Genomic DNA, 13,261 nt, shown 5'->3' with positions numbered 1-13,261 from the left:
GTTGTGCTCATATGGAGCAGTTTACGAGGATTAGGAAATTTTATTTAGTCTACATGACTAGTCCTCTCCTTGGTGCTTTTACATTTTCCTCATTTTATTGCCGTTAGATGGACTGGACAGAAGGAGTCATTACAGTGTGCGGATGGGGGGTATCTGAGCTCTCCTGAGGGTGACCCTGGATGCATGCAGGGCGGAAACATCCTCCAGGCTGCATCCTCTGCGCCTTCATACATCCCGATATTGGCTCCCTTGGAGTGAAAGAGGAGGCGATCATCCCACACCCTAAACCGCATTCAGTGTGGGACTGTTGGTGTTTTTTTCTGTTTCCCAGTATAATGGTCCCAGTGCACACAAGGCCACTGCAGAGCGACCGCCTGATTTATCTCGGCCCCGGCGGACATGCAGAATCCGCGAGCGCCCGGCAGGCGAGCTGTGTGATGCCGTAATTGCGTAACTGAGTCTGATGACTCACTTTGCTGCTAACGAGCCTGGGACTGGAGATGAGGAAGGTCTGGAACATGATTGTTCTGAAGCTTTTGAAGAAATTCCTCCCTTTGAAAAGTAATGTACTCAAAATAAACAGCAAATTAAACATTTTCTGAAGCACATTTTGATTTCAAGGCTATCATTTTCTTTTTAGGACGGATTTTTTTTGTTATTTATGTTTTATTTAATAGTTTTTTTAGCACTGTTTTGATTTATCTTTCCTCTATGAGAGAGATGTATATTATTGGGTGAAATGAAGATTCAATTGATCTATATGTCAAAAAGCAAAAGATTAATCTTTTCTAATGACTATATTATGCTTCATTGCAGGGCACACTGAGAATCGTGGGATAGCATGACAGACTCAGTATTAGTCAATTTGGTGGTTTCAAAAGATATAATGGACTGTAGACTGGAGTGTACAAATATTTTATGGGAACTGGAAACCAGTTTTGACTTGGTTGAATTAACTTGATTTTTTTCTTTAAAAAAAAAAAAATCACGTCAAAACACATTGTCATATTCAGCTACTAGGAAGGGAAATTTTGCTATAAAATTTTGCTTATGGAAATTTAGCCATGAAAGTGGCATAGTTTTGTACCTTGTGTGCTTAACAAACTGTCATTAGCAGACAAGGCCACCTCACGCAGGGTGAGGCAGCGATGGTCCTTCAGTGATCTGATGTCATCTGCCTGCTCAGCCCTCGTTTCACTCCATCCCTTCTGCTACATTTCCTCCTACAGGGCTGACCTATAAGCATTGTTTGTGCGTCTCTGTGAGTCTCGCCAGTGCGTGCGTGCGGCTTTTTCCCTCCCTAAAGGGAAAGGCTCATGTTCATTCCCTACACTCGACTCTTTAGAGGGTCAATTGCAAACAGTTGGTCGCCAGTCTGGTCCAAGGTAAACATTTGGAGAGAGGGGACTGCACAGGCAGGTACACGGAGTCTCTGCGAGCTATCACACGTGTGCCTTTCTCCCTCATCGCCCTTGTTTTTGCCGGATGGTGCACAATGTCACCCTGTGGGGACAGATCTGGCAGGGTCTTGCCAATGCGGGAATTTGTGGGCGTGTCTGTGCACTCCAGCGGCACGGCTACACCCCCAGCCTCGCTGTGGTTTGGATTGTTTATGCGGCCTGGGGGATCGCAGGCCTAGCTCTTTCTGCCCGGACACTACCCAAGCTGTAAAGCGTGAATTATTTTCTTTTAGCATTTCTTGAAACATGGGGAAGCTGTGAATGGAAAGCTTATGAGTCACAGAGCTTTCTTTGTCCTGTGAAATTTTGGTTTGAACGGTACAATGACTCGGTGCTGTTCTCATGCTGAGTCCATGTTAGGAAACTCCCTTTTAAGCTCTGCTTAATGATCTCGTCCTTGTTAATCTCGCTTATGTTTCCTTCTGTCAAGCTCGCGTGCCTTTATCGTTATGGATTGATGTTCCTTTTTTTAAGGAGATTAATATACCTTCAAAAGAAGAAAGGAGTTGGGGGGCATTTTTGATCAATCATATGGAAATGGATTAAAGTACAGCTTTTTTCCGCCTCCCCGTTTTCCACAAATACGGAAATGTTTATGATGTATTTTTGGTAACACTATACTTAAAGCACTCGTGTATAATGCATTACGGATTCATAAAGTATTATAGACAGGGCTATAACTATTTATAAAAAGATGTAACACATTATGCATCTTCTGTGAAGCTGTCATCTATAATGCCCTATAGAATCTTTAAAAATGCATTATGATGGCTTATACTGACCATTATAATACTGAATGCATTATAATGTATTATGAAGTAGGAGTGTAACGGTAAAGGTATTCGTACTGAAAATTTTCGTTACGGGTCTTTCGGTTCGGTGCGCATGTGTACCGAAGGAAAGCAGCGAATTCGGAACCTTTGTGTGTTTGTGTGTTTCCCCCCGAGCAGCATTCGGGAAGGGGTGGATGAAGCCGCGCTATTACGCATGCGCGCGTACATCCTAACGTGAAGCTGGGAGCTGTTAATGTGCAAGTGAAACGCAGGTATTTTTTTGTAAATGCTGCACCGTGATGGATATTTATTTTGTTACGCTTTGTACTTTTTAGACAATATTCACTTTAGCTGCTAATGTGAATACGGTACAGTTGAGATACAGTTCATTTTCTAAATGTGCACCTTAAAGGATATTTATTTTAGTTTAATTGAGAGGGTATTTATTTTGATTTACTTTATATATAGTATGTTTCAATTTTTTTATTACTGGGTTGCAGCAGTATTGACTGAAACTTTTTATTTAAGAAAGACAGCCATACTTTGTTCAGCAAACCACTGTTTAATAAAGAAAAAAAAAAGCAATTTATGTTTTGTCTCTTTTACCCCTGCTGTACCGAAATCGTAGCAAACCGTGACTTCAAAACCGAGTTACGTACCAAACCGTTACACCCTTCTTATGAAGGTATCTATGATGCATTATGATTACTGCTTTAAGTAAAGTGTTTTTTTTTAACCATTATTAAGTACTATCTCTCATATAATTTTTCAGCATATGTAAGTTGTGTCATTACTGTGGAGTCACACCTTATTGCCGGTTCGGTTTGAAATGTACCATTTTCAGAGGGTTTGGCAAGTCAGACTAAGCAGCTGGGGAAGTTACTGGTTTGGCTCCACCCAGGACTGGTTTCAGCCCAGAGCTCGTCCTTTGGAAAAACCAGGATCATTAGGAAAGATTAAGGTAGAGTTTGCACTCAAAAGAGTCATCAGATTGCTTAGAATATTCAGGTATTTTAAAGGTGCCCATCGATGGTCATTCATTGGCTAAAACAGCATTATGTAGCTGTTTACCCTTTAAAACAATTATGTCAACAGTAGTTACAGCACGGTTACGTAACGTATATTGTGGAATAGATGAGATATGAACAATATGCGATTCAGTTTTATATGTTTGCATTAAACAAGACTGTATGTGTTAATGACAGCAACTAGCTAGTAATGCGGGCAAAGTGTAATAATGTTGTCAGTTTTATTAATGTAATCATCCTCAAACCACCTTTAATTGTAACTGCATGACTGAAAAAAGTATTTTAAAGGTTGTGTTTTAAGTCTGTGATTAGACGTACTATGAGTCATAAGCTTCATAAAGTCACAAACCGGTAGTTATAAATGGCAAATTCAAGCGTATCTGCCGTTTTTGTTTTTTTTTTTTTTTTACATTTCTTTGTTGAGGTCTTAGACGCTATTCCACCCAAGGTGTGCTCTGAAATAAAAAATAATTATCTGTTATGGAAAATTGCTATTGCGGAGTCATGCTTCATAAAAAAATACCTACATAGCTTTCAGTGTCTTATAACCATTTTATATTAATATCGATTCTGAAGAAATTCTTTTATAATTACCATATACAAATAAAAGTTGAAAAATCACTTTCGAGTTTTGTTGGTCCACCTTTTGCTTTGATCTACTGTGTGCATTCATCATGCACACACGTGCTTATAGAGCATTTCTGCTTTTGTTTCCTTCCTTATTTGCTTACATTTTTTTTACTGAAATCTTGTACCGATGACAGGTGAGTTGAACCACTCCGTGAAGTCCTCTCCAGCACGTCTCAAAGACTTCCAATGGGGTTAAGGTCAGCACTGTGTGGAGGCCAATTCATGTGTGAAAATGATTCCTCATACTCCCTGAACCACTCTTTGACAATCTTGGCGTTGTCATCCTGGAATATATCTGTGCTGTCAGGGAAGGAAAAAAAAGTCCATTGATGGGATAACCTGGCCACTCAGTAGATTCAGGTACTCAAATGATTCGCTTTATTGAAGCACAACATTGCTGAGCAGGAGCAATGATCCAGTCATTGGCTGTTAGGTTTTCGCTTAATTGAAATGACAACTTTTTTTGGACATTTAAGAATTCAAATTAATACCAGATATGCAGCATGTGGCTCAGTGGGTTTAAGCCTCTGTATCTGTGATCAGAAAGTTACAGATTGGCCTCGGCAGTATTGTCACATCTGTGGGCCCTTAACCCCCGGCTCCATGGGTGCTGCTGCAGGTGGCTGCTAAGCTCCTTCTCGTCTCCTTATGTGTCCGTGTCTCATATCGAGCAAGAGGCGAGACCAGAATTTCCCACAAGGTCCGTCTTGGGAGCAAAACGCTTTTAAAAATAATTTGCCATCTTTTTTGATGAATGCCCAACATTTCACAATATCACTCATACTCAGGTTACATATTTTACTTCATGCTGAGGCTGCATAGCTGCCAGGATTCGGGTCGCATCTCTGTGGAGCTGCAGTGTGGGTATGACATGTCAGAGGAGAGCCGAATGTCCCTTGAGGGAGACCTCAGCGCCTTCCATGCGGTATAAATGGTCCTCACTCTGGGGTGCAGTTGCGGTGCTGTTCACTCTTCCAGAAGTTTGGCTGCTCGTGTTTGAGTGACGGGGGGCCTCTCTTGGAGCCACCGTGTCCTTCCCCAGCTTCCTCGTTCTCGGGTTTCCTCTCTGTTGCTCCATTCCTTCGCTGTATCGCTCCTTCTTTCACCCTCCGTCACACACACACCCAGACGCTCGCAGACAGTGACATGAGCTGCGAAAAACCTGCCTGTATTGTCTTTCACCTGCCAGTCTGTGAGCGGTAAGGGTGTGGAATATAATTCTCCGTTTAAATTTGACAGTCGAAATTATACCAGTCAGAGTAATGATGGACATTTCAGTTACATTTGTTGTTGTTGTTGTTGTCGTTTTTGCATTTGTGTTAGTCTAACCTTTAATATCAGTTTTATATATTCACACACCTATATTCTCCTGCATATAATCCAAATTGAGTCAGAACAAAAGGGATGGGGAGATTGGTGTCTAGCCAAGCTTACAGGTGCCTGTAATTTGCTCAGTGTGATTAATCAGTGTTTTGTGATTTTGACCTGAAGGTGACTTTCTTAAGTGGATTGGCCTTTTTCTGTTTTTTTTTTCTTTCCCTCATATTCGTCTGTGTGAGCAAGCAGTAGCTTGCCAGGTGACTGCAGTCACCCCAAAGAGGTACGTACCCACAAGAAGATGCAGGTAGGGAAGTCATAACAAACGAGTCCCATTCCACCGCAGTGTTTTCTCATGGTCGGGTTTGGTCTGGCCAGATACACGGTGGATAGGGCGAGCTGTACGTTGAGTGACAGGAAACCGCGTCTGTCCCACGTGCCACTGAAGACTCTGCTCGCTGCATCATTCCCTCAATTAAAAAAAACGAGAAATCTTGAGCAGCTCCTTCCTGAGTCCAGAGCTGTTTGTATCTCATTTGTCTCAAAAACATGTTCATCTGCCTGTCACCTAAATCCTGACAAGTAAGTTAACACAAGAGATTTAATTTGGTGGGATACATTTCATCTTTTTAGCTGCTTATGAAATGCAAGGATCCTGGTTCAAACGGAGACAGAGCAGCAGTTTTGGACTTTGTCACCTTGTGCCTGTTGCCCTCTGGACTTCAGAGGGCGTTAGTTTGAGAGACGCATGTCGCCTTTAAAGTCCATCCTTGCATCCAGACATGTCAAGAGTTCATACGTAACATATGCCACAGAGATAGTGAACCAAACAGCAATACCCTTCAACCTGCCTCGAATCACCTAAGTTTGTGGATACTTCTGCTTAGCGAATGAGCACCTGGACTTTAACAGCTTTCTCAGTTTGCCTGCTACCAACTGCACGCTCAGCTAGTCTCAAATGTCGTGCAGCTTTTTGTTAGCTTGTTTGTTTTAAGCCGGGAAACCTGATGCTGGTTGCATAACGTTTTGAGGCATTCCAGATTCTCCGAGCTATTCTTCATCTTAGTCAGCGAGTGCCAGGGCTTTGCTCACTCTTTCTCATGGACCCATCAAGGTAAACTTGCGAGGACACGCAGGCATCAGAACATTTGTTTGAACACGCTCCGGCTTATTTCCTTGTTTTATTGTGCAATAGATACACAGTTTTGAGGCGCCAGTGACTACATGCGACTGAGTAACTGGAGTGTAAGCCTCATGTAAGACATTGTTCACTTTGGCACAGCCCATAATTTGACAGCAGAACCATTTTGTGCAGACGCATTACTTGCCCTGAAGGACAGCTGATAATCACACATAATAGCAGGAATGCATGTACAGTCAGACTTTGACAGTGACTGACGTCGAATGATTTTGTGCATTTTATGAAATATTGCATGAGGAAAACGACGACAATGGGGTATCACTCAGCTGGAGCGTGTCCAGAGTTGAGGGAACTGACTCATATTTTCTATAATTATTGATGTCGTTCTATAACGAAGGTGCTACTGAGCGTGCCCTTTTGAAGCCTCTGCATTTATGTTCAATGAACTGATTCGTTTCGTGCCGATGTCCTAGCCACAGCAAGTGTGCAGCATCTTTCTGGATAAAGACGACAAAGGTTATTCCCGCAAAAGGCTAATTTTCTGACCTAAACAAGCTAGTTTAGTTTCTCTCCAATCCCAGTCCATCGGCCTAATACCAGCCTTACCAGTGTGATGCAAAGATGCCATGCTGGTGCATTTCTGACGTGAGCAATTTAATTACACTGGATCAAATAATGATAAGTCACAAAGAAGCATGCTGCTGATTGCATAGTTATTGCATTAGGCTGGAGGGTATGTAACATAATAACACGTAGTCATCAATGTTAACCACCATGCATTGGCTGAAGGGTTATGTAACTGTTTGGAAAGGACTTTGAAAGGGGATGTGGAACACTTCTCAGTTTCCCCTTCATAAGCTGGAGCCAAGCGTGTCCAAATGCCCTGTCAGACAGGGAAAACCGAGCGCATTTACACTTCGGTAATGACTTCCTGGCCGAAACTCCCTCCTGACAAATAGCAGGGTGGGGAAGGGAAGCATTTTGACAACCACCAACCCTCCCCCACACCCCCGACAACCTCAGGACAATTAGAGGTGTCTCGTCCCAGCGTGCGCAGCCCTGAGATCCGACAGTTGTTGCTGCAAATTAATGATGTGATAGCAAATTATCAAATAATAATCATTATGAAGAGGATATCTGAAGCTGCCTTCCTCCCTAAGGCGGGTCTTTGCTCTCTACTCTTGTCTACACCTGGAGATGGCATCTTCTGGCCCTGAAGGCTGCAGCATTTCTCCAGAGACTCCTGGGATGCCGATGGTCTCCCTGTCCAAAGAGACACAAGGTGTTAACAAGTAATTAAAGATTTTAACTGCCCTACTAAAACTTCATTATTGCTGTTCTCCACCAATAATTGAGTCCATTATCACCTTTTATTGGCTCAGGTATGTTTTTACGGTGGGCTGGACTTCTTCGGCTCACTTGGAGATATCAGCTAGTCTCTCAACCAGTGAGAGAGTGGTAACCAATTGTCTATGTATCTGATCTCTGACACTCGTGCACTTCCCCCTTTAATCTTGCCGTGTTCGCAGTCCTAAGAAGAACATAAATGTAGTATTTGCCCATTTCTGTGCTGGACACGCAGTCGTTTTTATCCCCTCAGATTTCTGCCAGCTGTTTTTTCATCTAAAGAATTATGGCAACAGGCACCTACAGTTTGTTGCTCTTGGCTCTGCATTCTTCCCAGATTTACTGTCTCCTCATCTGTGTCACGGTACCTTTTAGCTTCGGTCTATGCTCTGTGAACCGCCTTTTGTAGTTTCCATGCTCCTGTTTGCTTCTCTGTCATCTGTCCCTCCCTTTCTTGCATTGTTCCCCTCTATCACTGTCTCTTAACTCTCCACTAGGTGACAGTAACTAAACAGGTCTTCCTTCTATCAAATGGTGTGGCAGGATGACTGGAAACGCTGAAAAGAAGAGGATTTATTGGTACAAGCATGTTTTCGAGAGCTGGTATACAGCAAGGCGGCTGCTCATCCTGTGCTGGTGACCCCTGAATAGGCAGGGAGGGTTCGGGCTCCGTAGCCTCATATCTGCAGTTTGCCTGAGGGCGATGAGCAGCTGCAAGCTCATGCTGTGCGATACGGTAGCAGGCAGGTGGCTGAGGACATGTGCTTCACTCTCACAATACACACCAAAAGCTCACATTTCATACATGTCCTTCCAGAGGTGGAGATTTCAGGTCCAGAGAGTACAAATCCAGATCAGGGTTTTGTTTCAACCAAACAGTTGAGTACTCTTTGACTGTGACTCTTTATGCTAAACTGGTTGGTTGGTACCAATTCCTGGTCTGGATTTACACTCTCTGGACCTGAAATCTCCACCTCTGAATCCTTCACATCCAGATTTTTTTTTCCACATTTTTTTGTGCTACGTTGGGTAATGGAAATGCAGTTCACTGAGAACTTCATTCTGATCAGCGCAAAATATACATTCAGAAAAACAGCTCCTCGTTCCCACTATCAGATTTAGACTTGAAATGGATTATGTCGGTATTCAATCCATTGTTATAGTAAATGATGTATCCACCTATATTCAGAGGTCACATTGTTATTTTAAACTGCAGTAATCTATGTGCCGTTAAGGTGTTTCGCAAGATTTTCATGAAATCTCTCTGGATAGTCTCTACATTTATCAACGGAAAATTATGAAGAATATGAAACATTGGCAAGAAATCTAGGATAAGCTTCTGTAGAAGAACTTAGAGGGAATATGGTACTATGAATTAACCTAGAACAGGCCGTCCTCTGAAGCTCATCATGTACTAAAGGCACTTGTGACCAAGAACCCAATAGTAACTGACTTGGGCTGGAAATTTTTGCTCCATTGTATGTCAGTGGGGAGAGCGGCGCCACCCTCTGTGGGCTGGACGCCTCCGCAGGAGCCAAACGCTGCTCGGTTTTTACCGCACGGTTCACATTGATTGGCCTTTCATCTAGCTTGCTGACCTCTAGCAGAGCGGTTATCCAATCAGATGCGGTTTTCGGTTTTTGTGACGGGTAGGTTTAGCAAATTGGAAACCAATCTGTTTAATGGCATGGAGGAGAAATTATTTAACGTCACCTTAAAGTCATATTGAGACTTAGCTGAGAAATTTTGCTTGAATTTTGCTATGTAAGTGCAGAGAGGGGGATACCAGGTTGGTTTTCGTAAGCATGTTTAACTCATGAACCTAAAGTAAACGTACTTATAAACGCGCTTTTTGATCCGCTCTTCTTAATGTTAACGGATCCAGCGCCTTTCAGTTCGCCACTTGCCGTGTGGACACAGTCTTAGTCTGACGTAGCTCAGGCTGGACACACAGTTCAAGGAAAAACAGCATATCTGGTCTTTAGGGTCGGTGAGAGCCATTTCTAGGTGTAGGGGTCACGTCAGGTCAGAGTTGTCCAGTAAGCGGTAGGGATTAACCCATGAAAGATCAGAATCAGCTTTATTCGTAAAGTGTGCTGGGGCACACAAGGAATTCGCATGAGACTCCCTAGACAATAAATGACAATACAAACAATAAATTACACTATACAAGAAACAAAATTAGAACGATACACACATGGGTAGCCCAATGTACAAAGTATAAGGTGTGAGGTTGAGTGCAAACAGAGTTTAAGGGGGGAAAATTGACAGAAGGCAGGTGACGCAGCTTAGCTGTTTATGAGGGTGATGTCCTGAGGGAAGAAGCTACTCCTGTGTCTGGTGGGTTTTGTGTACAGAGTTCTGTAGCGCCTGCCAGAGGGTCCTGCTTAGTGGTTGCTCCAAACCACAGTGTGATTGATGAGCAAAGGACAGACTTAGTGACTGCGGTGTAGAACTGGCTCAGCAGCTCCCGTGGCAGACCGTACTTCCTTAGTTGCCGCTGGAAGTACATCCTTTGTTGGGCCTTTTTGAGGACGGAGTTGACGTTGAGAACGGAGTTGAGAAACTTGAAGGTCTCCACCGTTGCCACAGGACCGTCGGATATGGTGAGAGGGAGAAGTTCCTGATGGTCATCAGGTCATGGTCACTGTCATCTCCACAGTCTTGAGCCCTCATTTGATGAGACACCATTTTAACTTTTTGACCCCAGTAATTATCTCTTCGGTCGGCACCAGGCTAATGCTCCGCATCGTAGGAGCAGTATCATGAAGCATGGCAGTTACAGTACAGCGAGGGCACATCTCTGCTTTGCAGTCTGGAAAGCTTGGGTAAATAGAATGGATGGAAGAAGATCTTAAAAAGCCTTAGAAGTAGATGAGACTTTGGAGATACTCATCTTCCAGATGAGCAGTAATCCATAGCGTACAGCAACAGCCATATTTTAGTATCCTAAAATGGACACGGACCTTAAACACTGTGGCCAGGACTACAAAACTGCTGTTCCCCATGCGCCCCTTTCAGTCCTGATGGAGCTTGTGCAATTTTACAACAGAAAATTCCAGAATCCAAATATGCAAAGGTGATAGTGACTGACTGTAGACTCAAAGTTGTAACTGTTGCCAAAATTGCTTCAAGCAAGTAATAATTCAGATGGGGGAACACTTATGCAATCAGTTTATTCGTGTGTCTTAATTATAATTAACTTAGATTTTGCTGTAGAACAATAAAACGTGGAAAACACCCAAAATGAATAGTTACTGCATAAGGCGTTCTTTGTGTTCATTCATCGCTGTATCTTCCTTTTTTCATTCCTTGAAGTAAAATTAATTTGTTTATGGTTTCAGAACCTTTTCCCCTCGGTACATGGTGGAATCGAGCTTGCATGCTTAATCTGATATTTGGTTCCTTTTTCAAATTAAAGCAAACAAGAGCAGAGAGAACTCCAGCTTCGCTCTGTCTCCATCGCATGCTAAATGCTGCTGGAACCGGCCAGAGATGCACTGTCATTGCCCACAAAGGCACGCAAGCAGGCGGACAGTAATAAAGAGATTCCCAAAATTAGCACCAAAATGTTACCCACTGCCACTTAAACAATGACCTTTTACAGAAGTAACATGCAATTTTAGCTGTTTAAATAACTCATTAAATCCCAGTAACGGCTCCCTGTTACAGTTCAGACTTTTCCTGTGCATTTTTCTTTGGAAATGTAAGTGTGAAACTTGCACACAATCTTTGCTCAGCAACTTTGATTTTATCTTTAATGAAATACAAAATTTAAAGCAGCACATTTACCTCGGGGATGGAAAATTCTGACAAAGTATGACTGTTATGAAATTTCAGATGTTAAATATAGAATATAATGTCCAAAAAGGCTGCATTCATACAATTTGCCAGTTTGTCTATTATTCAATTCAGTTCTACGTTTAACTGGAAATATTCTTATGCATTCTTTAATCATATATTTAACTTCTTTTTTTGGCTTTAAATCATGTCTCTGCAGTTTGAGTTCCAAGAAGTTTAACGCCGTCTCAGATATGCTTGTAATCCATTTGAACATTAAATTTATTTAGTTTTTTTAACTGCATGACTTTTTAATTCAATGTCCACTGGTTTTTTCATCTGGCTCCTAAATAATTAGCTTGATTAAGCTGGTGAAAATATGAATCTGTTTGTTTATTTGGAATTTGAAATATTTAAATTGAAATCACAAAGCCGAATTTGTGAGGTAAACAATACCTGTAATTTTCCTGTTTCAAAACCAAACTGTTGTTTGGCTTAATTGGGAAATGATGTCACTAAACATCTTGTAGTGTTGTAGTGTTATTGATTAATGCTCAATTGGTAAATACTTTGGCCCGTGAACAGCAGCTAAACAAATGCTATTAAACTGAATAAAAACATTCGTGCTCTGTAATCACCCTTTAGAAGGACATGGGCAGCCAGTCACCTCTTTGATAAACCACAGGGCGCAAGGCAGGAACACGCTTGTCTGTCATGAGCTGCACAGCCAGTCGCCCACAATTAAGCACTATAGACAGTTTAGAGATACTAGATCACCATCTTTGGACTGTAGGAGGAAGCCAGATTAGCCATGTGTGGAGCATGCAGTCTGCTCACACACACAGCCGTGTACTGGACCCCAGAAGCGTGAGGCTGATGTGCCACCGTACCACCAAGTACACGCAAATGCATTTCTTAGCGTGATACTTTATGTACTTCAGATTCCACAAAGTATTTCATTAATTAAGGGGCATATTTTATTATCATAAATGCTTGTAATAGAAATTTACCATTTATATTCAAAAATATATTGCGTCTTGTGATTTGAATTTGTGCGAGGCTTTTACCTACTGTAGTATCTCAATGAATAGTTAGTTAAGAGCTGAGACTGGCTGACACAGCAGCCTTCGCGGTATGTCTCACATTCACGCTGCTTGAGCAGACGCCATTTAAGGACTTTATGGACTAACTATTCACGCTGTGCCCTCTGTTGCAGCCACGATTTCTGCATGTTTTTGTAGAGGTGGAAGAAGCTGGATACAGTATGTAAGAATATTGCACCTCTATCCAGTACATAGAGATTAGTGGTAATTTTTTTGTATTAAAGTATCTGTTGCCTAGCTCTGGGTCTCACTTGTGCTCTCTGAAAGGGGAGGTGGAGAAAAATGCTTTGGGGTATGAACGCTTGGACAGTAGGGGGCCCTCTTTCCACTGGACTTGTACCCCTGTGCCATGCTGTGGACACTTACAAGAAGAGGCCACACTTCAGCTAATGTGAATGTACTGAATGTGACATGTTACACCGCGATGGCCTTTGTTAGGTTATTGTGGCACAAAATTAACCTGCCTAGCAGTTTTATGTTGGTTTACATGAATAAAATAATGACTCCTTCATTGTAGCTTACAGCAGTGTTTCCCAACCTGGTCCTTGGGGAAACCCCAGACAGTCCACATTTTTGCTCCCTCCCAGCTCCCTGCTAGATGGTCCACTTTTTTTTGCTCCCTCCCAGCTTCCTGCCAGACAGTCCACATTTTTTCTCCCTCCCAGCTCCCTGCTAGATGGTT

At 42.4% G+C, this 13,261-nt stretch overlaps 1 protein-coding gene and 1 long non-coding RNA gene across 4 annotated transcripts in view; one reads left to right on the top strand and one right to left on the bottom strand.

The window, feature by feature from the left end:
- Positions 1-13,261, top strand: part of slc25a21 (solute carrier family 25 member 21) — a 98,660-nt gene that overhangs the window by 36,386 nt on the left and 49,013 nt on the right. The gene's annotated exons all lie outside the window — the stretch shown is intronic.
- Positions 3,648-8,162, bottom strand: LOC125707706 (uncharacterized). Its single transcript, XR_007382348.1, has 2 exons — positions 7,717-8,162; positions 3,648-7,612 (listed from the first exon to the last, which is right to left on the bottom strand). It is a non-coding gene; the product is annotated as an uncharacterized LOC125707706 (long non-coding RNA).

The sequence above is a fragment of the Brienomyrus brachyistius genome, chromosome 14 (genome assembly GCF_023856365.1).
Source record: "Brienomyrus brachyistius isolate T26 chromosome 14, BBRACH_0.4, whole genome shotgun sequence".
Classification (NCBI taxonomy): domain Eukaryota; kingdom Metazoa; phylum Chordata; class Actinopteri; order Osteoglossiformes; family Mormyridae; genus Brienomyrus; species Brienomyrus brachyistius.
This window is presented reverse-complemented; position numbering and strand designations above follow the sequence as displayed.